The 23,473-nt window shown below is 43.7% G+C and overlaps 1 pseudogene; it reads left to right on the plus strand.

Moving 5' to 3' along the window:
* Positions 1 to 18,243: 18,243 nt before the first annotated feature.
* LOC126429228 (5S ribosomal RNA) lies at positions 18,244 to 18,360 on the plus strand (annotated as a pseudogene).
* The last annotated feature ends 5,113 nt before the right edge of the window (positions 18,361 to 23,473 follow it).

A 23,473-nucleotide genomic window follows, 5' to 3' on the forward strand; every position in this document is an offset into this window, starting at 1 on the left:
GACACCTACAACGTGCTGACATGAGGACAGTTTCCAACCGATTTCTCATACACAAACAGCAGTTGACCGGCGTTTCCTGGTGAAACGTTGTTGTGATGCCTCGTGTAAGGAGGAGAAATTCGTACCATCACGTTTCCGACTTTGATAAAGGTCAGATTGTAGCCTATCGCGATTGCGGTTTCGCGACATTGCTGCTCGCGTTTGTCGAGATCCAATGACTGTTAGAAGAATATGGAGTCGGTGGGTTCAGGAGGGTAATACGGAACGCCGTGCTGGATCCCAACGGCCTCGTATCACTAGCAATCGAGATAACAGACATCTTATCCGCATGGCTGTAACGGATCGTGCAGACACGTCTCGATCCCTGAGTCAACAGATGGGGACTTCTGCAAGACAGAAACAATCTGCACGAACAGTTCTACGACGTTTGCAGCAGTATGGAATATCAGCTCGGAGACCATGGCTGCGGTTACCCTTGACGCAGCATCACAGACAGGAGCGCCTGCGATGGTGTACTCAACGACGAACCTGGCTGCACGAATGGCGAAACGTCATTTTTTCGGATGAATCCAGGTTCTGTTTACAGCATCATGATGGTCGCATCCGTGTTTGGCGACATCGCGGTGAACGCACATTGGAAGCTTGTATTCGTCATCGCCATACTGGCGTAACAACCGGCTTGACGGTACGGGGTGCCCTTGGTTACACGTCTCGGTCACCTCTTGTTCGCATTGACGGCACTCTGAACAGTGGACGTTACGTTTCAGATGTGTTACAACCCGTGGCTCTACCCTTCATTCGATCCCTGCGAAACGCTACATTTCAGAAGGATAATGGACGACCGTATGTTCAGGTCCTGTACAGGCCTTTCTGGATACAGAAAATGTTCGACTGCTGCCCTGGCCAGCACATTCTCTAGATCTGTCACCAACTGAAAACGTCTGGTCAATGGTGACAGAGCAACTGGCTCGTCACAATACACCAGTCACTACTCTTGATGAACTGTGGTATCGCGTTGAAGCGGCATGGGCAGCTGTACCTGTACACGCCATCCAAGCTCTGTTTGACTGAATGCCCAAGCGTATCAAGGCCGTTATTACGCCCAGAGGTTGTTGTTCTGGGTACTGATTTCTCAGGATCTATGCACCCAAACTGCGTGAAAATGTAATCACATGTCAGTTCTTGTATAATACATTTGTCCAATTTTAATGGCCAGTAGTGTATACCACCAGCTGAACCCTCCTTGACAGAAGATAGATAAATACTAAAGTTTGGAAGGGCATATGTGACCAACTCCGTTAGTGGCCAGGTACTTAAACACTGCCAGGCGTAGACTTCGGATGACATTTCACTCCCCACCAAGGTGCTGGCATAATTAAAAGTTTCAGTCCGAATCACAAAGACATTCCAATAACTCTGGTACATAGAAACACTGGGCAGAACCTTTGACTCGCTTACACATGGACACCTGTATTAATAGAGTGCAGGCTTTAAAAACAGCAACATAAAATCATTTGATTCCAAGCGACACAAAAAAACTTCTGAGAAAATTTTCAAATAACGACCACTAGGCCAATAAAGTCTCCCATGATAATAATAAAGTTTAAAACCTCTGAGTGCGTCGGTGAACAAACAATTACGACGACTTACTACATATCAGATAAAGAATACGCGGGAGCGGGTTCCACAGCTTCACCGCTACCCTTCAAATTTGGTTCCCAGCAAAGTCAAAGAACTTGTATCTCCAAGCTGCCCATGTCGGCAAAACGCCGGACCAACTTCACACCACAACGTGTAACGGTCACCACACTCGTGCCGCAGCCGTTGACAATCGTCTCCAACCCCGCGAAGACACGAGATCTCGAGGATTCCCGTCGAAGGCTAAAACCAACTCGCTTTGCCTGCGATGCCGCAAGATAAGACACTCGAAAAGCAAAGACAGCTTACCTCAACCAGAATCGATCTCAAAGATACATGAACAAAATAACACAGGCGCCAGCTAGACACGGCTCACAAAGATCTGCATACTGTTGCCAGATGTATCTCCACATTACATTTACACTGTCACTCCAAAGATGTTGTACATGTTACAGATATGTTTGTTTACATTGGATGCAGAGATAAATGATTAAATATTTTCCACAAAAAGTATGTTCTTTTTTTAAAAAAAAATATATGAATGGGCTGCGCTTGAAGTTTGACATGTTTAAAACTCAGTTATGATACTAAATAGTTACACATATGCTTTTTTAAGTTTCATTGACTGTTTTTCTGCCGATCGTTTCACCCACAATTTTAAAAAGACACAATACAGGGCTATTACAAATGATTGAAGCAATTTCATAAATTCACTGTAGCTCCATTCATTGACATATGGTCACGAGACACTACAGATACGTAGAAAAACTCATAAAGTTTTGTTCGGCTGAAGCCGCACTTCAGGTTTCTGTCGCCAGAGCGCTCGAGAGCGCAGTGAGACAAAATGGCGACAGGAGCCGAGAAAGCGTATGTCGTGCTTGAAATGCAACGACACTTCAGGACGAAGTTCAACAAAGATCCACCAACTACTAACTCCATTCGGCGATGGTATGCGCAGTTTAAAGCTTCTGGATGTCTCTGTAAGGGGAAATCAACGGGTCGGCCTGCAGTGAACGAAGAAACGGTTGAACGCGTGTGGGCAAGTTTCACACGTAGCCCGCGGAAGTCGACGAATAAAGCAAGCAGGGAGCTAAACGTACCACAGCCGACGGTTTGGAAAATCTTACGGAAAAGGCTAAAGCAGAAGCCTTACCGTTTACAATTGCTACAAGCCCTGACACCCGATGACAAAGTCAAACGCTTTGAATTTTCGGCGCGGTTGCAACAGCTCATGGAAGAGGATGCGTTCAGTGCGAAACTTGTTTTCAGTGATGAAGCAACATTTTTTCTCAATGGTGAAGTGAACAGACACAATGTGCGAATCTGGGCGGTAGAGAATCCTCACGCATTCGTGCAGCAAGTTCGCAATTCACCAAAAGTTAACGTGTTTTGTGCAATCTCACGGTTTAAAGTTTACGGCCTCTTTTTCTTCTGCGAAAAAAACGCTACAGGACACGTGTATCTGGACATGCTGGAAAATTGGCTCATGCCACAACTGGAGACCGACGGCGCCGACTTCATCTTTCAACAGGATGGTGCTCCACCGCACTTCCATCATGATGTTCGGCATTTCTTAAACAGGAGATTGGAAAACCGATGGATCGGTCGTGGTGGAGATCATGATCAGCAATTCATGTCATGGCCTCCACGCTCTCCCGACTTAACCCCATGCGATTTCTTTCTGTGGGGTTATGTGAAAGGTTCAGTGTTTAAACCTCCTCTACCAAGAAACGTGCCAGAACTGTGAGCTCGCATCAACGATGCTTTTGAACTCATTGATGGGGACATGCTGCGCCGAGTGTGGGAGGAACTTCATTATCGGCTTGATGTCTGCCGAATCACTAAAGGGGCACATATCGAACATTTGTGAATGCCTAAAAAAACTTTTTGAGTTTTTGTATGTGTGTGCAAAGCATTGTGAAAATATCTCAAATAATAAAGTTATTGTAGAGCTGTGAAATCGTTTCAATCATTTGTAATAACCCTGTATATTCAGTTCTGCACATATAAGGGTAATACACCAATTAGAAGTGTTAACACATAATGAGGAAACGTACTGGAAACTGTTTACAGTGTATACAGGTGAGCGTAAATAAAACCGAAAAAGTGCAGGGACGGGTTCCTGACTGGAAACGGGGTATAAATGTCCTGTGAACACATGTTTGGAAACAGATGGTGCGCTTGCAAAGACAACAAATCGTCTCAGGACACAGTACAGAGCTGCATCACATCAGCGTCACAACGGATGTCCGAAGTGGCTCCCATGGCATCGCAGGTGGTAGGGATAGTAGCGGTTGTCATGCAGGATACACATAATCGTTCTTTGGCTTACACCATACCGGCGGGCCACTCGCCTAGAACCTGTACTAGGGTTCGTCTCAATATTCTGTAGAACCCTGTCCTCCATATCTGGTGTACCCACAGCTCGCAGCCTCCATGCATGTTCGTCTGTCTGAAAGGACCTACGACCACAAAAACACCCAAAAACAAGCTTGAAATATGTTGCGATGTGACTGGCGTCTGTGAGGCTACTTGTCCTGGCATAGCCGTGCTGCCTCTCGACCGTTTCCATCTGCTAGGCAGTATGCAAAACCACGACATGAATACCCGCTGCTTACCGTACGCTGCGACCGTCACACAGTCTGTTACAAGGAACACACGGCACTTTGTCACAGGAACTGTCAATCGTCAGTGCCATCTGCAGCGGCAACGAAGCATTTTCGGACACTTGTCCATAGAACCTTTTTTCCTCTATTTCCAGCCGGTTCGTCGGTTTTATTAATGTTCACCTTGTATAAACGATGTAGTATGAAGCACCGGAAACTGTTTAGGACTGCAGAAACGTCTCCTTGTGGGCGTTTCCAATGATCTCGGAAAGCAACCTTCGGTTTTGCTACAATTCTTAATGACTGAAATGTTCAGTATGACTGTGCCTGGGCCGGCCGGAGTGGCCGTGCCGTTCTAGGCGCTACAGTCTGGAACCGCGCGACCGCTACGGTCGCAGGTTCGAATCCTGCTTCGGACATGGATGTGTGTGGTGTCCTTAGGTTTAAGTAGTTCTAAGTTCTAGGGGACTGATGACCTCAGAAGTTAAGTCCTATAGTGCTCAGAGCCATTTGAACCATTTGACTGTGCCTGGAAAGAAAGATGGACGAGAGTGCGTGATGTTACAGCGGCATGTTACAACGCCAAAGCAGAATGTCTTTTTCAATTTAATCTTCATAATTTTGTTCTGTATGTATCTGTGTAATCCATTATCATGTATTCATGTCATACCTACTTATACATCTACATTTACGTGATTACTCTGCTATTTACAATAAAGTGCCCGGCAGAGGGTTCACTGAACCACCTTCATGCTGCCTCTCTACCTTTTCCACTCTCGAACGACACGCGGGAAAAACCAGCACTTAAATTTTTCAGTACGAGTCCTGATTTTCGTTATTTTATCGTGATGATCATTTCTCCCTATGTAGGTGGGTGCCAACAGAATGTTTTCGCAATCGGAGGAGAAAATTTCTATTGAAATTTCATGAGAAGATCGCATCGCAATGAAAAAGGCCTTTGTTTTAATGATTGCCACTCCAATTCACGTATCATGTCTGTGACACTATCTCCCCTATTTCGCGATAATATGAAACGAGTTTCTCTTCTTTGTACTTTCTCGATCTCATCCGTCAGTCCCACCAGATGCGGATCCCACACCGCACAGCAAAACTCAAGAATAGGGCAGACATGCGTAGTGTAAGCAGTCTCTTTAGTAGACCTGTTGCACCTTATAAGTGTTCTGCCATCGAATCGCAGTCTTTGGTTTGCTCTACCCACAATATTATCTACGTGATCGTTCCAATTTAGGTTATTTGCAATTGTAATCCCTAAGTATTTAGTTGCATTTACAGCCTTCAGATTTGTGTGACTTATGGCGTAATCGAAATTTAGCTGATATCCTTTAGTACTCATGTGAATAACTTCACACTTTTCCTTATTCAGGGTCAATTGCCACTTTTCGCACCATACAGGTATCTTATCTAAATCAATTTTCAAAGTCTTTTTTATCATCTGATGACTTTACAAGACGGTAAACGACAGCATCATCTGCAAACAATGTACGGCTACTCGGATTGTCTTCTATGTCGGTAATATAGATCAGGAACAATAGAAGGTCTGTAACACTTCCTTGGGGAACGCCGGATATTACTTCTGTTTTACTCGGTGACTTTCCGTCTATTACTACGAACTGTGGCCTTTCTGACAGGAAATCACGAATCCAGTCGCACAACTGAGGCGATACTCCGTTGGCACGCAGTTTGGTTAGAAGATGCTCATGAGGAACGGTGTCGAAAGCCTTCTGGAAATGTAAAAATATGGAATCAATTTGACATCCCCTGTCGATAGCACTTATTACTCCATGAGTATAAAGAGCTAGTTGCGTTTCACAAGAAAGATATTTTCTGAAACCGTGCTGACTATGTGTCAATAAATCGTTTTCTTCGAGGTACTTCATAATGTTCGAATACAGTATACGTTCCAAAACCCTACTGCAAATCGACGTTAGTGATATAGGTCTGTAATTCAGTGGATTACTCGTACTTGGCGTGATTTGAGCAATTTTCCAGTCTTTAGGTACGGATCTTTCTGTGAGCGAGTGGTATTATATAATTGCTAAATATGGAGCTATTTCATCAGCATACTCTGAGAGGAACCTGACTGATATACAATATGGACCGGAAGCCTTGTCTTTACTAAGTGATTTAAGCTGCTTCGTTACTCCGAGGATATCTGCTTCTATGTTTCTCATCTTGGCAGTTGTTCTTGATTGGAATTCAGGAATATTTACTTCGTCTTCTTTCCTGTACCCATTGTCGTCTGCTGGCACGAATGTGTGGTTTGTCTCCAGCTGGCACTTCAGGTTTCCTTAGTTGCCAGGAGGTTTCCTGAATGTTAAGAGCGATTTAGCCAATCTTTGCGTAGACTTCTGAATACGGCTACTTTGGGTCAGAGAGGCATTAGTGGCCACAGGTCAGCATCCATTGTGAGGCTCGCACAGGTAGAACCGCTTACGCTCTCTGGGCCATCCTAGGCAATACAGACAGTAAATACAACTCAATACTACTAATGAAATTAATGATTAAATTGATTGGTCAATAAGTTCGATACTCTGGGTCTGGAATTAATGTCTCGTTTGATTATATGGCTGCAAGACTTACAAGTCTTCCTCTTTTTCCAGGCATTATCTCCTCCCCACAAGGTCGACATGTTAATCTGGACTCGGCAGTAGCCGGCCGCTGTGAGCGAGCGGTTCTAGGCACTTCCGTCCGGAACCGCGCTGCTGCTACGGTCGTGGGTTCGAATCTTGCCTCGGGCCTGGATGTGTGTGATGTCCTTAGGTTAGTTAGGTTTAAGTAGTTCTAAGTCTAGGGGACTGATGACCTCAGCAGTTAAGTCCCACAGTACTTGGAGTCATTTGAACCATCTGGACTTAGCAGTATTACCAGTAGATGGTGGTCTCACTGTACTTGGGGTCGTGCGCCGTTCGGGTGGCGCGGAGCGACTTATAATTTGTTTAGGCAAGATTTAATTCCGTCTCTGTTTCTTAAGTTAAGGTGCATCAGGACTTCGTACTTATGCGCCTATGGTATGAGTATATGTTAAACTTGACTGCACATCCATTCAGTTCTGGCAATTCTTAGTTCGATTCGCTCCCACACCCACATATTTGTAATGGGTTCCATTAACTTCACTTCTGTTGTATGCTGAGGAAACGGCGGACATTAATTCAATTCAGAATTACCTTTCATTCAATAAACTTCTTCAAATTTTTATTAAAAGTAGTTACTAAATTATGAAAACGTACATGGTACTGAACAAATATTGCAGGGCTTGGTGTAAGAGTGTGCGATCTACCCCTTAGACATGGAATACGAGAGAGGTTTGTTGAAACGGGGTCACACATTTGCCCGATTCCTTGTTCAGGCTCGTCGAGGAACACTTTGTACAAAGTTCAGAACCTCAGAAAACATGCTTGAAGCTTTAAATAGTAATTCAAAAATTAATACTCACTTCGTAGTTATAAATGAAGCAAACAAGATAACGCATGGAACGACGTCAGCGGTGCAATGGCGGAAAAAATAGAGCGAAGGCACGGATTCGAACAGCAGATTTATTTCGAGTCCATATCTTTATTTGTTCATGATAGAGGGCGATTATAAAAAAAGTTTACGAACTTACGTGGCACATCGGGCATACAACAAGAATCAGTTGTCACGTAGGAACCGTGGGTCGTAAACGCAACGGGAGGGCACTACGGTCACCAGAGGGCGTTACTATACAAACACGGGCAGATGTCTGCCGGGCATGCTCCCATGTCTTCATCGCCGCATTCAATTTCAGCACGACGGTGCTTCCGTGCGTTTCAGCAGATGAGTGAGGGCATATCGCAGGCAACCCCTTTCCCAGCCACTGGATTGGTCGCAGTGGGCCAGACGCATGGCCATCACAATCACACAGTCTGGCCTCCGTCCATTTTTTCCTGTGGGGGTATCTGAAAAGGAGCCTTGTGCGTGAAACACCTGTTACACCGCCGGAGGACCTTGTGGGCAGGATTGTTGGGGCCGTAGAACGTTCCCGAGGTACACTCTTTGAGAGCGTGCGCCGTTCAACGCTGTGTCGATGTAAGGCTTGCGCAGGAGGATCTGTGGCATTTGTAACGTATGGCTAAATAACTGCGACGTCATTTAGTGACACCGAATGGACTTTGCGACTCCCAGTTCCTAGTGATTAGTGATACTTATTGTACGCCTGATGTGCCATGTCAGTGTCTAAACTTTTCTTGAATCACCATGTATGTGCTCCTGCGTGAAGGTGGGGAGAAGTTCCTTGTCAAATGCCGTCGCGCCGTTTTTACCTCTTGCACAGTGTACTAGCTAGGTGTATTTTGTTTCCGAACGCAATAGTGATCACAAGTTCGGATCGTGAGCGCGAAGGTGTGCTGTCGCCTTGTATTAATTATATTGGCCTCAACGAGTTTTATGTTTGGTATATTGTCTCTCCGTTTCCCTGATTTATCGAGTAACTGTCTGAGCGCGGTGAAATAAAACTCTTGTGAATTCTCTTGCCACTGCATTCTTTCTTTTGCGTATCTTTTTAAACTTCTCTTTAGTTATGGCTTAGCGCATTTGGTCCACCATACAAATTTTGGATTGTATTAGGTTCAGGTATTTAGGTAAGTGTCCATTTTTATTATTCCTGTCGTGTTCTTCTCCAGTTGCCTCCGACTTTGTAAATCTGCAGTTTCATCTGTAAATAAGTGTGAGGTACGGCATGGAAAGAGAACGAAATTCTGAACTGTTGATATCATTTATTAAATCTTCATGTGTGCATACGCCTTTCATAGACTGGCTGATAAGGAAGTTACAAGTGAATTCACGGTGCTCCGGGAAGTGTATTCAATAGAGATTGCCCTTATACTCCGCAATTCTCTGCGCTTAGTATGCGATGCGTAGCACTCACACTAAGACGCAATTCAAAATCCACACCTAAAGCTACTGGCATCCACAGATCACTAATCGGTTCCGTTATAAGTCGAGAACAAAAGATTCTTCTACCTAATTGAGTGAGAATTCGATGGTCGATATATGTCTAAAATTATGTTGGAATTTTACGTTATATTCTGACACTTCATCGGATCACAGTTACTCTAAAATGAAATTCTGGAAGGGTCACGGATATTATTCACCTTGACAGAACTCATAACCTTATAAATACCGAAAAAGCTAGGAGTAGAACAGACAACTGTGGGCCTATAGCTTTACTGAAAGTCGACTGTATAATGCACATTTTGAACGTCCGTTTGAAAATGGTTTAAGCAGCCGTTTTTAGAAGTGCATCAGAAGTCTTTTACAGGACTAAAATCCACGGTAAAAGTTTTACCACTACATAGATTCAGTATGACTCGTCAGAAACACGGAATCTGGTAAGGCCATACGTTAGTTCGTCCAGTCTTAGAGTATTGTTCGTCTGTATGCGACCCTTACCAGTTGGGTCTGATTCAAGAGATTGAGAAGGCCCGAAAAAGAGCGGCAATATTCCTGACTGGTACATTTAGCCATCGCGAGAGCGTTACAAATCTCATACAAAGTTTGAAGTGGGACACACTTTCAGATAGACGGCGCGCTAAACGGAAGGGGCTGCTCACTAAATTCCGAAATCCGATCTTCACCGAGGATGTAGAGCATATATTATTACCACCAACTTTCAAATCAAGCAATGATCGCCATTTAAAGATAAGGGAAATCAGAGCTCGTATTGAGGCGTTCAGACAGTCGCTGTTCCCTCGCCCTATCCGCGAGTGGAACAGAGGGGGGAGGGGGGGAATATGATTTTGGCGCGAATTGTGCCCTCCGCCACACGCCGCTTGGTGGCTAGCGGAGTATATATGTAGATGTTGACTTTTTGATTTTGAAAAACAAACTAATACAATTTTAAAATCATGAAATCCGTGGGATTTGAGGAAATATTTGACACAGTTATCAAGAACTCTAGTGAGCACACTGATAAAAATCAGTAATACCCTCACAGGAGCAATCTTCATAAGCAGGGCATTGAAGCAGAGTTTCTCATTCCTAGCGTGTCTACGCCATCGCGGCGGAATTCCTGCTAAAGATACTTCATAAAAAGCTCCAGGGAATACACAATATGTTCGGAGTTAAAAGCACCGTCCAGGAATGCAGTGACGTTATTGTTATAACTTCAAATGGTATCGCCGACGCATACACAGCCCATTATATTCACCAAGAACTCCAACGCCATAGCGATGCAAAATTTAATATACAACAATCGGGAATAATGCATCTAAGTGACAAAGAAAGGACTTGTTAAATTAAATGTGGCAGTTAGGGATACATATCATGACCAATTTGCAAAATATGATTACCGTCAATTGGGATGGAAAATTAAAAACTTATGGTCTGACTGCGATTTCACCGATACCTCAACGTACCGCTAAGCAGAACATTGGCAGCGTCAGAAGAGCATGTTTGGAGCCTGGACCGTATTCAAGTTACCGTTTCCAGTCACAGCATCGTCATACGAGAAGGGTGCCATAAGAATGCAAAGGCTATAATCAAACTACACCGCAATTTACATGAAACAGACATCCAAAATCCTAACTAAACACCCTCGTACGACAGCCAAGCATTTATTTCGTTCTTTTCAGTCACAAGATCCTCATAGTGTTTACGAGTTGAAGGCATAGCGCCGGAATACGTGAACCATCAACCTTCTCGGATTAAGTTACGTTGATGTGACGTAAATTTGTGGCAACCGCCAGTCAGCATGCGCCAGGTCCCAGCGAAGAACACACCACTGCAACCTGCGCGGGTCGAATATCAGAAGATTAACTGGGCTTAAGTATGAGAAAACATACTACGAAGGAAGTCCGATCATCAAGTTGGTTCCTTGTTGTCGGGGAAACCTTTCCCATGATGGAGAAAAAAAGCAGGATGCGTGTGGCATGGCATCTCCAACACGATAGCCAGTCTGGCTGTGTAAAGATCCTCCACAAATATGGTACTTGGATATGATAAAAATAATAACAGAGATCATCTATGCATTATAACCGGACTTCAAATCGTTCCCGGCAGCCAAAAACAAACTTGGCATGGTGAACACTTAATTTATTACATGATAAATACACTCCTGGAAATTGAAATAAGAACACCGTGAATTCATTGTCCCAGGAAGGGGAAACTTTATTGACACATTCCTGGGGTCAGATACATCACATGATCACACTGACAGAACCACAGGCACATAGACACAGGCAACAGAGCATGCACCTGTCGGCACTAGTACAGTGTATATCCACCTTTCGCAGCAATGCAGGCTGCTATTCTCCCATGGAGACGATCGTAGAGATGCTGGATGTAGTCCTGTGGAACGGCTTGCCATGCCATTTCCACCTGGCGCCTCAGTTGGACGAGCGTTCGTGCTGGACGTGCAGACCGCGTGAGACGACGCTTCATCCAGTCCCAAACATGCTCAATGGGGGACAGATCCGGAGATCTTGCTGGCCAGGGTAGTTGACTTACACCTTCTAGAGCACGTTGGGTGGCACGGGATACATGCGGACGTGCATTGTCCTGTTGGAACAGCAAGTTCCCTTGCCGGTCTAGGAATGGTAGCACGATGGGTTCGATGACGGTTTGGATGTACCATGCACTATTCAGTGTCCCTTCGACGATCACCAGTGGTGTACGGCCAGTGTAGGAGATCGCTCCCCACACCATGATGCCGGGTGTTGGCCCTGTGTGCCTCGGTCGTATGCAGTCCTGATTGTGGCGCTCACCTGCACGGCGCCAAACACGCATACGACCATCATTGGCACCAAGGCAGAAGCGACTCTGATCGCTGAAGACGACACGTCTCCATTCGTCCCTCCATTCACGCCTGTCGCGACACCACTGGAGGCGGGCTGCACGATGTTGGGGCGTGAGCGGAAGACGGCCTAACGGTGTGCGGGACCGTAGCCCAGCTTCATGGAGACGGTTGCGAATGGTCCTCGCCGATACCCCAGGAGCAACAGCGTCCCTAATTTGCTGGGAAGTGGCGGTGCGGTCCCCTACGGCACTGCGTAGGATTCTACGGTCTTGGCGTGCATCCGTGCGTCGCTGCGGTCCGGTCCCAGGTCGACGGGCACGTGCACCTTCAGCCGACCACTGGCGACAACATCGATGTACTGTGGAGACCTCACGCCCCACGTGTTGAGCAATTCGGCGGTACGTCCACCCGGCCTCCCGCATGCCCACTATACGCCCTCGCTCAAAGTCCGTCAACTGCACATACGGTTCACGTCCACGCTGTCGCGGCATGCTACCAGTGTTAAAGACTGCGATGGAGCTCCGTATGCCACGGCAAACTGGCTGACACTGACGGCGGCGGTGCACAAATGCTGCGCAGCTAGCGCCATTCGACGGCCAACACCGCGGTTCCTGGTGTGTCCGCTGTGCCGTGCGTGTGATCATTGCTTGTACAGCCCTCTCGCAGTGTCCGGAGCAAGTATGGTGGGTCTGACACACCGGTGTCAATGTGTTCTTTTTTCCATTTCCAGGAGTGTACGTACACTCCAGCAGAAGAATTTTTAAGAGTTCCTGAAAGAACGGCACACTGGCAACTGCAACAGCGATTGAAAAACAATTATAAGACACTTTCCAAAATTATCTAAGTATCACAATTAATTGCTAGTAGACAAAACCCCTCAAAGGAGGACTAGCTGTACATGACCCTAAATGAACCTCGTAAAAAAAAAAAAAAAAAAAAAAAAAAAAAAAAAAAAAAAAAAAAAAGAAGGCCTTACCAGAAGTATTAGTTAGTCAAAAAATTTTATTTTATCATAATGTTTTAGCTTACAGTAAAACAGTAGTCTAATAGAAATTTTGTGTAGTGAATTTAGATTACACAAGAGTATCAAAACTCGCTGCAAGGTCTTAATGTGACCAGAAGATTTTAGTTTCGCAATAGGATTAAAACTTCAAGGTTTCGAAAGAAGGCACTGGAGATAAAGAGTTCAGAACTTCAAGAGAGAGTGTTTAAAACAAGAATTTTCAGCTCAACAAAGATTACTTTTGCAGAGTGGATATACGTATTCATTTCATTATGATTTACTCTGTAAGGATAATTTCCGAGGAGAGAAAAAAAATTCCACATAGAAAACTTCAACCGAAGAATTACTTTTGGGCCGGCCGTTGTGGCCGTGCGGTTAAAGGCGCTTCAGTCTGGAACCGCGTGACCGCTACGGTCGCAGGTTCGAATCCTGCCTCGGGCGTGGATGTGTGTGATGTCCTTAGGTTAGTTAGGTTTAGGTAGTTCTAAGTTCTAGGGGACTAATGACCTCAGATGTTAAGTCCCATAGTGCACAGAGCCATTTTTTGTGTTAGTTGCAACCTCAGTCTATTCATAGACAATGCTGCTTCGTACGAGGAAATTCTGGCTCGTATGTATGCATATGGGCCGGGGAAATCAGATGCTAAATAATCGTTGAAATTCACGGTGAAAACCTTCAGCTGTCTTTTATTTTGTACAGTGTTACTAATTTCGGTCATGGACCATTTTCAAGTTCGGCCTAAGCGAGGAAATAAAAAAACGTTATAAACTGTACAGTTTGAGAAGTTAGTTTAAGGCGATAAACATCGTATTTACAGATATAAACTGCAATAGTTTTATACCACGATGTAAGCGATTACAAGCCGCTGCTGCCGACCAGACATACTCAGTAAAATTGTCAGCAACATAATAGTAATCGCCACCAGAAGGCTTATTCACATCGAAAGCCAAGAACAGACTAACAGACGAAAATAGGTCAGGTAAACAGGCAAAGATAACGTCATGTTAAAGATAAAAGCAATCCAGCATATGCCAACAAGTGAAGCCTTAAGGTAACAAACAAAGTGGTACAATGTAGTCTTTGGTTGAAAGTAAACAACTTATATCTGTGAAAGAGCTCGTAATATTAAGTGATCGACATAAACAGAAACAAAGGAAGTCAAACTGACCAAAATGTTGAGTAATAAATTTATAATGACTGAAGTACATTCGGTCAAACTCTGAGTTTAGAAAAATATTCTAATTTTAACCAGCATAACGAAAGACGAGGTGAGGGGGTGGAAACATCTCTTTAAAGCGGTCAGTTTGGTTTTCTTTGTTTCCATTTAAGTTGCACACTTACTATTACGATCTATTTCACAGACGTAAGTTGTTTACTTTCAACCAAAGACTACATTATTCCACTTTGTTACGATAAAGCTTCACTTGTTGACATACGCTGTACTGTTTTTATCTTTAACATGACATTATCTGTGCTTGTTTTTCGTGTAAGTCCATAGCTGGACCTATTTTCGTCTGTTAGTTTGTTATTGACTTTCGATGTGAATAAGTCTTCTTGTGAAAATAGCTCTGACAATTTTATTGAGTATGTTTGGTCGGTAACAGCAGTTTGTAATGGTTTGCATCGTGATATTACATTCCCGCCATTTATTCCTGCAAGTACGATGTTTTTAACATTACACCAATTTGTCAAATTCTACAGTCCCTAATGTTTTGTATTTCCTCATTTAGGCTAAGTTTGAACATGGTCTGTGACCGAAACCAGTGTCACTATGCGAAATAAAAGACAGCTTAAGGTTATCCCCATGAATCTCAACGGAAATTATAGCCGATGAAAAGTATAGTATTATCCAGTCAGACCAGGGCAAAATATCACCTAGATGGAAAAGACTGACAACTAGAAACGTAAAAGCATGGCATCCTTTTGCTACACGATTAATCAGTCAGTCGCATATATACGTATTTGGGAGTAACGTCGACCAGAGATACGCCGTAAGTAAACCAAATAGTAGGGTTTGATTTATTGCTAGAATAAGGGGAAACTATATATTTTTTAGGGTACTTAAAAAGATTTGTACCTCCCATTCTCGTGTGTATGGGACTCACATCAGGTTGAACCAAGAGGGGACATGGAGTGCATGCAAAGCACGACGGTGCGAATGGCCACAGACATGGCTGATCGACAAGACAGCGACAGAAACTCGACAAATGGCTTGCAGACGCTCGAAGAGAGACAGCACACATTTTGTGAGGCGCTACATAGGAACTAGGAGTAGCCTACAGCTCCTTATGCATCTATACCATAGCATCATGCAGTAATTCTTATGTTTAATCATAAATACAACAGGAAGAAAGACTAAAATATAGTAGAAAAAGTTACACCTTGCCACACATCTGACAACGACTCGCGTTATTTAAGTGGGCTGCTTCTGTGTTGGCAGCGCTGTGTAGCGCTTTGCCTTGGATCTCTGACTGCGCTTTCTTTGTAAGAGTCTCTGTGACTGGTTGGACTCGCAGTTGGAAGTTAATAGCCAGTAGTGTGGGGCAGTTAAAGAAGTTAGTCGCCAACAGTTATGGAAGTACTGTTGGGCAGTTGGAGATGAACAGCCAGCAGTGATGGATATTAAATGCGAGAAGTTAGCAATGATGGGGGGGTAGAGGTCTGAAGTGTCAGCGTAGGCTGACGATCTGGAAGTATCCGACTTGGAGATTGAAAATTATTTATGATTATATATCTTTGTACTGGATGTCAATGACGACTTATATTCGTGTTTGGACTGGATGTTACATTATTAAGGGAAAAAAAATACATTATTTGATTTGCAACAAAATCTTTCCTTCGCTAACCACATGCCTATTAGTAGGTAGTGACTTTAGTAGTCAGAATCATTTATTTAGCTGGCAGTATTGACACTCGCTGTATTGCAGTACTTTGTGTAATGAAGATTTTTGTGAGGTAAGTGCTTCAAGAAATGTATAGGTTGTTGTTTTCTTTTTAGTCAGGGCCATTCTTCTGAATTAATTATTTGAAGTAAGGTTGTAATTTTTTTGAGCAGTCAGATTGCGTTGCGCTAGAATATTGTGGGTCAGTGTTGACATGATAAGAAAAAGTAAAGAGAAAGTAGGCTCAGTACTTTCAGTTTTACTCAGCTGTTTCAGAATCAAATAACATATAAGTTTCGTCTTCTCACTCATTCACCAGTTTAAGTACGGACATACATATTTAAATAAAGAAGTTTCAGCGTAAACTGTGGAATCACCACCTGTGACTTCGACAACCGCCCCGCCAATGTGGATATCTGGAGACTGCGAGGTACTGAGGAGTCTGCAGGAGGCGTGGATCTATCTATCAGACGCTCTGAAATGGTTCATTGTGATAACACTAAAAAACTGACACATTTTGCTCGAGGGAGGTAAATTATAGGAAAAATATTCTGCCTATGGTTTCATTAGCTTCCTCACAGACAGCACTTTGGCTGTGAAAATCTCGGAATATCATCTATACCCAGCTTTCTCAGTTATACGTCTTTTCCTCTTCTGAATCTTCCCCTAAAGCTTGAGCGCTCTCCGGCTTCCTCTAGCATCATGCAAGTTATACCGTGATACCTTAACACTTGTGTCCTACTATTCCTTCTCTCCTTTTAGTTGGTGTTTTCTACGTATTGCACACTCTGTGTAGAACCACCTGAATTTTTTAAAAAAACTTGCAACAACGCTGGTTAGTCCGCTTTAGAAATAATTTTTCACTCGGTGCTCAGTAATTCACATTTATTGACGCGTTTCGAGATTAATTCATAATCAAAATATCTGTCGAAAGATTACAAAATTCATAAGAAGTAGAGTACTAATGATGTTTATGAATCATGATTAATAGTTAAAAAGAGAAACATGCAGGGCAAACCTATGAACATAGCTAAGAAGAAAAGTGGAATTCTTGATACACCATACGGTATCATGTGTCAGATAACTGCTCCAGAAAACAACTGAGAATGAAGCGCATTACGAGTTAAAAAGTTAATAGAAATTTCTTCCTGATAGCGTGCGTGCACGAGGAAAGTGGCGACACAGGTGGCTAATGGAGGATCGAAGAAACGAGTTTACTAATAACTAAAATAAGATATAAAAGAATAAATAATTAAATATATACAAAATGTATCAGAACACGAAATAATGGAAATAATGTCAGTCGTCGTTAAAAGTATAAAAAGCAAATTGAGGGTCATAAGAAGTGGGAAAAACAAAGTACTGTATAAATCAGTAACGATAAAATACGAAAATATTGCAGCTAAAATGAATCATACAGGTATATGGTAAACGAATAAATAGGCTGAGGGACACCAGGACAAAAGCAAGAATAAAAAAAATGTATTCTTCCTTTTGGCCTGGTGTCCCGCTTTCTATTATGATTTTTTTTTTTTTTTTTTTTTTGTTTACCACATGTCTGCATGTTGTGCATTCATTTTAGCTGAAATCTTTTTCGGATTTTTAACTATTACTCGTTTATACAGTATTTTGTTTTTATCGCCACTTGATGTTGTTGTCTTCAGGCCAAAGACTGGTTTGATGCAGCTCTCCAGGCTGCACTATCCTGTGCAAACCTCATCGCTCTGCGAGTAACTACGAGTACTGCTACCTACATCTTTCCGAATGTGTCTACTGTATAAATCTCTTAGTTTTCCTCTACGATTTTTACCCCAAGACCCTTAATTTACTTTTATAACGTTATTTTGTGTTCTGTTACATTTTGTGTGTCTCTAAGCATATATTTTTATATCTTATTTTAATTATTATCAAACTCGTTCCTTCGTACCTCAGTTAGCTACTTACAGTGCCATTTCATTCATGTACTTAAGCTATTTCTAGGTCATTTCGTCAACTTGCTACGTTGTAATGCGGTTTACGTTCAGTTGTACTCTGGACCAGTTAAGTAGCTCATACGTAACACGGTAGTATGTATGAAGAATACCACCTTTCTTCTTAGGTATGTTCAAAAGTTCGGCCAGTACGCTATTAAAAATTTTTTGCTAGTCGTTATTCGGAAAATCATTATTACTCTGCTGCTTTTGGCTTTTGTAAACTTTTGAAAGATATTTTGATGTCGAATTAATATCGAAACGCGTCAATAAATGTATAATAGTGAACCCAAAATGAAAAAAAAGTCCCTAACGACCTAATTAGCAATGTTGCAAGTTTCTTTTATTTTTGTTTATTTATTATTTTTTTAGGGGCAACGGCCTTGCCGCAGTGGTTACACCGGTTCCCGTGAGATCACCGAAGTTAAGCACTGTCGGGCGTGGTCGGCACTTGGATGGGTGACCATCCAGTCGCCATGCGCTGTTGCCACTTTTCGAGGTGCACTCAGCCTCGTGATGCCAATTGAGGAGCTACTCGACCGAATAGTAGCGGCTCCGGTCAAAGAAAACCATCATAACGACCGGGAGAGCGGGGTGCTGACCACATGCCCCTCCTATCCGCATCCTCCATGGAGGATGACACGGCGGTCGGATGGTCCCGGTAGACCACTCCTGGCCTGAAGACGGAGTTATTTTTTACTATTTTTTTAGACAATGGTCGCAATTTTCTAACGTGACATCATGTCGCACCTAAAAACCTCATGAATTCTTACCAGTCGACCCAATGTTAGTGCATATGTGATACCACATCTCAAACACATGAATTCTCTGCTTTTCTGTTTCTCTCCAGCAGATTACTTGCGCCCTCAAAGAATGTACCGACGGAAGTAAGACGAATCGTTGCGGAATATCAATTATCATTTGACGTTATCGGTGGACTGTTTGCTCCAAAGAATTCAACTGTTGTACCTGTTGGAGTACTATTCGCTTTGGCGCACTAGAAGGCGGCAGATGCAGGTATTCAGATGACGCGCGTGGGCGTAGCGTCGTGTCGCGAGAGCCGGAGGCGGCGGTTGTGAAACGCAGACGCGGTTGGCCGCTCCCTGTTCCGCTCGGGTCCCGCCCCTACAAAAATCGTCAACAAATTTCACTGATTCCCACCTTTTTCCAGCCTGCTGCCGTCGTGGGAAGCGGCCGGGGCCCGCCGCTAAAAAGGAAAGTCTCCGCCGCCGCCCACAATGGCGGCTGGGTGGGGCGGCGAGGGGCATGCTTCCGCACATTTTGCTGTCAATTGCGGCGAATGATCGGCCCGCAGCCTGCCGACGCACACAGGCCCTCTGCCTCCCTCCCTCCCTCCCTCCCTCCCTCCCCGCTGCCTCCTCTTCTCCTTCCCGCCCTCTTTTTGCTCGCCTTCCGCGCGGGCGCCGCATAAGCAAACAAATCCATTGGCTACGCGTACGTAGCGAGCTCTAATTAAGTGAGCGCCGAGAAAAGGCTGGCGCGCCGTTCCCAGAAGGGGCGCGTGACGGCGCTCGGCAGCTCCAGCTGTTAAAAAGCATATGAACGGCCGCGGGAGCAGCGAGAGATAAAAGCGGGCAGCGAACGCGGTCGCGGACAAAAGCCGGTCTGCGCGGCGGCGGCAGCGGACGCCCGATTGGACGCGGCGCCGGATTACCACAGCGCCCGGCGCTCCCTTATTACCTCTGCAGTCCGACTTATTATTTATTAACGTTCGGAATGGACGTTTCATCGCCTGCCTTTGTGCGCGGACCTGCTGCTCCTCTCGCAGCAAAGTGCCCTGTCACGATAAGCGGACACAAATAAGATCACAATGGCCCACGTTTATTGTACGAGTGCTTAACCATTACGTAGCCTGCGGTGGATAATGTGTGTTGGAGTAACGATACAAACGATTCATTACAAAAGATACGTGAGAAGTAGGCGCACAGTGGGAACACCTCAGCGTCCGTCAGAGGGAGCAAAACTGGACCTTAACTCTGTGATGCACAGTTTCTGTATTTATTGAGCCTCATGAAATGGGAAGGAAATGGTAAAAAAAAAATTAAGTAACTTACTTTAAATGCTTACCTTTTCAGGTTAGGCCAAAACGTTGTAAGTAGGCTGTTTAGGTTTTTATGTTGGTAACGTCCAAGGACGTACCCATGATCTGAACTGTAGGGGGGGGGGGGGGGGGGGGGAAGGGGGCGGGGGGCAGGTCATACTAGTCTCAGGAAACAAGGACTCGAGATAACCTACGGACATCACACACATCCATGCCCGAGGCAGGATTCGAACCGGCGACCGTAGCAGTCTATTCTCTATCAAAATCTTTCATTTGCTAACTATGCCTATCAGTAGTTAGTGCCTTCAGTAGTTAGAATCTTTTATTTAGCTGGCAGTATTGGCGCTCGCTGTATTGCAGTAGTTCGAGTAACGAAGATTTTTGTGAGGTAAGTGATTCATGAAAGGTATAGGTTATTGTTAGTCAGGGCCATTCTTTTGTGGGGATTATTGAAAGTCAGATTGGGTTGCGCTAAAAATATTGTGTGTCAGTTTAGTGTTGATCAGAATAAGTAAAGAGAGAAATGTCTGAGTACGTTCAGTTTTGCTCAGCCGTTTGAAAATCAAATAACATAAGGGGTTTACCAGCACAGCAACTCATATAATTTTCTAAAGGGAGGTTTCAACGTGCCTGTTATTAATATCAAATGAAAACACCACTTAATATAACCTGTCACATTTTTTGACCTTAAAACTACTACTACGGAATATTTTACCTCCATGCTTCTAGATTAACCCTCCGTTACTCACACGGAAATTCGTGACACGGTCACTCGCGCGGATGACTGGTGTCATCCACAAAGCAAGCGGTCTATTTGTACACTTTGAACGGTCTTTATGAGTGGTTTTATGATTTTTATTAAATCTAAATAAAATAGATTTAATATTTGCACACAGTATAATATATTCTAACGTTTGAAACAGTTTGACAATTCGAAGACCAATACCTTCAGCTGAATTACTGGCATTACATGGTCCCTCTTGTTGCTTACTGATGTACGGTTCTAAATTCAAAGTGTAAGCTGTTTTTACATGAACCAAAGCAAACACTTTTAACCCATACTTTGCTGGTTTGCTAGGAATATATTGCCTGAACGGGCAGTTTCCTATAAATGCCAAAAGCTGTTCGTCAGCAGTAAGATATTCACTAGGCGAAAAATATTTTTGGCAATTGTTTGTGAATAGTTTAAGTGCATCTCTGATAGCTCTGATAGCAGCCAACTTGTCAGTCTCTCTGCGAACACCTCTATCAGGGATATTATCCAGCCTCAGACACCTCAACAGAAACCTGAATCGGTTTTCACTTGTGCATAAATAACATGATTCAAGTCCGTTTCGCCCGCATCTCGTGGTCGTGCGGTAGCGTTCTCGCTTCCCACGCCCGGGTTCCCGGGTTCGATTCCCGGCGGGGTCAGGGATTTTCTCTGCCTCGTGATGGCTGGGTGTTGTGTGCTGTCCTTAGGTTAGTTAGGTTTAAGTAGTTCTAAGTTCTAGGGGACTGATGACCATAGATGTTAAGTCCCATAGTGCTCAGAGCCATTTGGACCATCAAGTCCGTTTCCCTCTGAGCTATCCCACAATTTCGAAATACTCTTCCTAGAACATCTCACAGATCCACATAGACATAACACACCAATGAAAGCTCTGTTTCTTTAGCATCCCTTCTCCTAGACAAGTTACCACGAACTTAATTGATGTATATATTAGTGAACGTTGCGATAATGCTTATTATGTTTTCATCCAAGAACAAATTCAAAATTCCGTCTTTTTTATACGAGCTTGATTTTTTGGTCCAGGCAAATGCGTAATAAAATTACAGGATCTGCTTCTAACACTGATAGGATATTTATTTCTCCTCCGTTTAGTTATTCCATCTTTCCCTAAAAAAATGCATCGTCCTGAGTTACTTCTTCCTGTGATTCATATTCGTCATTTTCTAACACTTCTTGTTCTGTTCCTGAACCACGACCGCTTTCATGAACAGAATCCTCCGTCTCTGAGTCAGCGCTATCACTGTGAGCGTCTTCATCACACAGCTCATTGAACAAATTCCACACATACGTTAGGATCTCTACCAAACTCTATCCGAGGTTTTTTGGTTTTGAGATTTTTCCCGCAATTTAAAAATAAAGAGAATACTAGGTAACATGGAAGGTAACTGCAATCAGTTTCAATACCTCTAAATTTATGCACATGAAAGATCGATTGAATCTAGGAAAGCAATAGAGTAATACCGACTTACTTTGTTTCAGATTGTGCCAGCAGATCTCGCGCGGATGACTAGTGTCCTCCAGATTATAATAATGTTTCATAAACAATGTATCTTTCGTAACTGAAAGCCAACAATGATTGGAGCTAACAGCCGGAGAGTTAACAGAAAAGTACTGAAAATGGCGCGAACTCAATCCAGCCCTGTCAGACAAAATTGAGCGGGAAAGTCATGTGGATGACGCTCGAGCAACGGAGGGTTAATAAGATATAAGCTTGGATTTGGCCTTTAGACGATCTGTAATCAATACTCCACATAACTTTGAGCAATGTACTGAAATACAGGGCAGTTATGAGTAAACTTTCACTACTTAAAGGGCTCCCAACGAATGATCATAGGACAGTGATACATTGTGGAATCATTTGCAAAGACAAGTGGAACCGAAATAATGAATAAATCATTGAACGAAACACATTTTAATTTCCGCACAAGAGGTCGTGTTCCTGTGATGTTCTTGGGCTGCGACTGAACTTTCTATTTGTTTACCTCCAGTCCAGGGACGCATTTGCTACTATGGATTTTTTATGTTCTTTTTTTATGTGTTAGACAAACCAAAGTGGTGTCGCTGCCTACGAGTGGGAAGAACTGTCATTATGTTGGTGGCATGTATACTGTTAACACGAAATTCCAAAGATCCGGTGATGACAACAAGATTTTCTTGAAACCGGTCATTGTGACATAAAACAAAAATACTAACCGATATTAGCTGCAGACATGTGCTACCAGTAGGGTAACATTCGGTATCTGCGTGATATGTTTACGTTCCAGGCTACAAACATTGCTCAATTTGATGACCATCTGCATCAAAGACAGCCTTGAACCGTACTAGAGATTGCTCTAGTCCTGTCCGACACATTTCAGTTGGCACATCGGTTACCTCCCTCTCTATGGTCGCCTTCAACCTCCAATGTGTGCTAGTATCCCGCTGATAAAACCTGTCCTTCAGGTAAGCCCACAGCCAGAAATCACACGGGTGGTTTTCGTGGCTACGCAGTTTGGAACTATAAGCCAATGATTCGGTTTGCTCCAAACGTGTTACAGAGTCACCTAGTGACGCCACAAGCAATGTACTGTGGAGCTCCATCGTGCATCAAGAGTTGAGTCGAAAACAGCTCTTGCTACGGTTGCAGGTTCGAATCCTGCCTCGTGGATGGGTGTGTGTGACGTCCTTAGGTTAGTTAGGTTTAAGTAGTCCTAAGTTCTAGGGGACTGATGACCACAGCAGTTGAGACCCATAGTGCTCAGAGCCATTGGAACCACTTTTTTTGAAAAC

Source organism: Schistocerca serialis, chromosome 1 (genome assembly GCF_023864345.2).
Source record: "Schistocerca serialis cubense isolate TAMUIC-IGC-003099 chromosome 1, iqSchSeri2.2, whole genome shotgun sequence".
Lineage (NCBI taxonomy): Eukaryota > Metazoa > Arthropoda > Insecta > Orthoptera > Acrididae > Schistocerca > Schistocerca serialis.